Source organism: Eurypyga helias, unplaced genomic scaffold (genome assembly GCF_000690775.1).
Source record: "Eurypyga helias isolate BGI_N326 unplaced genomic scaffold, ASM69077v1 scaffold6641, whole genome shotgun sequence".
NCBI classification, from domain to species: domain Eukaryota; kingdom Metazoa; phylum Chordata; class Aves; order Eurypygiformes; family Eurypygidae; genus Eurypyga; species Eurypyga helias.
The window spans coordinates 22,454-25,154 of NW_010230153.1; the positions used below are offsets into that span (position 1 = coordinate 22,454).

General features: G+C 36.8%; 1 protein-coding gene across 1 annotated transcript in view; it reads left to right on the forward strand.

Moving 5' to 3' along the window:
* LOC104516339 (probable phospholipid-transporting ATPase IIB) overlaps positions 1 to 2,701 on the forward strand; it is a gene marked incomplete at both ends in the record, with an annotated part of 46,892 nt that overhangs the window by 19,369 nt on the left and 24,822 nt on the right. The gene's annotated exons all lie outside the window — the stretch shown is intronic.

Here is a 2,701-nt window from a genome sequence, read left to right on the forward strand (position 1 = left end):
ATAAAAGCTTATATATTTTAAAAGGAGAAAAAGCTTTCCAGCTTGATTGCAAATGGTGATTGAGAGCTGTGAACTTTCCTTTCTGTTAATAAAGACAGTCATGCTTAATTTCAGTTGGCTTTCTGGGGTACTAAAAAAACTGTTGTAACCCTGAAAGTCGTCTTAATTTTCTTGTCAGAGAAAATTATTTTAACTTAAATTCATTCTGGAAGGGTGACTCGTTTTCTGGGGGCAGTCATTCCTGTCATGGTTTGTACTGGAGAGCTAATCCATGGAGATGCGGGAAGGAGGTGCTCCCAGTTGAAGCTTTATCTACCTACAGCTTTGTTTGCAGTGTTGTATGGCAAGTTGCAGCTTGGCAGAATAAGCCTTAGTGGAACCCAGTCAGATGAGACATTTGTAAACTTCATGGTGGTTTTCTTCCTGTTTAGTAGAGTCAAATATTTCTGATATAAGAAAATCCTTCAGCAAATATGCCTTCCTGATACATTTTATGCTTTCTTATTTGTTAACGCCTCTCCTTTTGTTTGGAGAATTTGTAGAACTCATAAATTATAAGTGGATAGAGGTTATTTTCTTTTTTTCAGTTATGTATAAAAAACCCCTCTTCTGTTTGTTTTGGAAAACTTCTGTTTCCTTCCTTTCTAATTCTTCTGTAGTCCAAAGACAGGACAATAAACCCAAGTCTCACTTGGTTTGCTTCTCTCAGTTTAAAATATATCTATTTTCATGTAGTTTGTACTAGTTCTTGCCTGTTTTCTTTCATCTGCTCTCTGTACCTGATATCTTTTTGAGCCTGTCTGAGCAGCGTATACAAGCATATGCAAGACTAGCACTAATAGTCCCGGTCTTTATGTCTGATTTATCTTACACTTCACTATTTTAGAGTGCAGGTGGAGGTAGCTTGCAGCTGTTCAGTTGTGCCTATTTCCAGGTCTTCTAGGAGACTGCAAATGGGATCTTTGCTTTGATTTTTCTTAGGAAACTTTTTAGGGCTGCTTTAATCTCTAAACCTGGAATTAATTATCACAGAGTGTAGGAAATACTCTAGTGGCTACGTAGGTAATCTGCCTTCCCTGAAATTTACTGAGATCCTTCAGTCTCTTGAATTATGCTAGAATTTGGAAAACTGGAATTACTTTGGGGATCAATCTGTCTTGTATGAGGTAGGTCATTAACATCTATTTCAGTGTTATTTGCAGCAGCTTACAGATCATATGTTGTGAGTACCTGAAGTTTGTAATGGCAAAAAAAGTAATGCCTGAGGATTTAGGGAAATAATTAGTGTAGTTCTTTTTGGTGAGCATACCTTATTACTCAGGTATCTCAGTAAGGCACATCAATTATTTGAATGCTTCAGGCTATTTTTTTTTTCCCTTTTGCCCTAGCTGGGAGTGCCTTTGACTAATGAAATTAAATGTTTTCTGGTTCTACAGAGAAGTGTATTTTGTTGGAGCAAGCAGATTTCAGTTTCTAGGTATGACTCTTAAGCCAAAGAATCAGTCAGGAGTGAAATGTTTAATTGCTCACTCTAATGGCAAAGGAACAAGTTAACATTGTATTTGACTGGAAGATGCATCAGCAGCATTTCTGCAGTGAAATTAATGACTTATTTGAGCTGAAGGTCCATATGTTAAATAGTGGCTGCATCACAAATACTAACAACTGAAGTGAAAGGCTTTTCCATATTTAAACCTTCAATATCCTCTGATTGTCTTTTTTTTTTTTTTCCAAATAGGCCTGATTAATTTCAAAGCATCTCTAGGTGACTGGTTAAAGCAGTTTAGTTCCAAGCAATATATCTATTTTTTCAACTTAAAACTTTGTAATGCACTGATACTGGGGCAGGAAGAATCCTCAATGGAAGAAAATATTTTCTGGTTTTAAAATCTAAGACATTTATAGATATTAGCTCGTAAAAGGTCCCCTGTGTCAGACAGACATGCTACTTTCTCCTTGGATTGTGCTAAGATACAGTTTTAATTTCCAATGGGAGCACAGGTGTGCACAGTCTCCCTAAGGACGGTTGAAGGGATGAGTTCAGATACGGTAATTTAGACACTAGCCTATTGATAGTTTGCAGTGCGTTTTGGAGATGTGGAGAGGGCATAAAGCTTAACACATTCAGTTACTAACTAATAATAACACATTTACTTAACATTTAATAATAACACACATAATAATGTAAAACATGCAGAGCAGTCATGCTTTATCTTAAAACTTTGAGAGCTTTTTTTTGAGCTATAAAGGGACACAACTGTGCTTTCTTAATCTTGGGTGTGAAGTAAAATAAGTCCAACGGTTGAAAGGATTGCAGTTAGTGCTAGCATGCGGTATTGCACAGCATGCAGGTGCAAGAAAACTGGGAAGTGCCTTTTCCATTCATAGATCAGAAGCAAGCAGAAATGTTTAATCAATGAGAAAAGTACATGGTTCATTACATGAATGGATGTCGTGGTTTAACTTCGGCTAGCAAAGTACCATGAAGCCGCTCTCACAAATCCCCCTTCCCTCCTCCAGTGGAGGGGGAGAATCGGAGGGAAAAGAAATAAGGAAGCTCGTAAAATTGAGATAAGAACTATTTACTAATTGAATCTAATATATACAAATACTATTAACAACAAGCAATTAAAATAATAGGAAATAAACCATGATAAAATATGATACAGTTTCTCACCACCCACTGGCCAAGGCACAACAC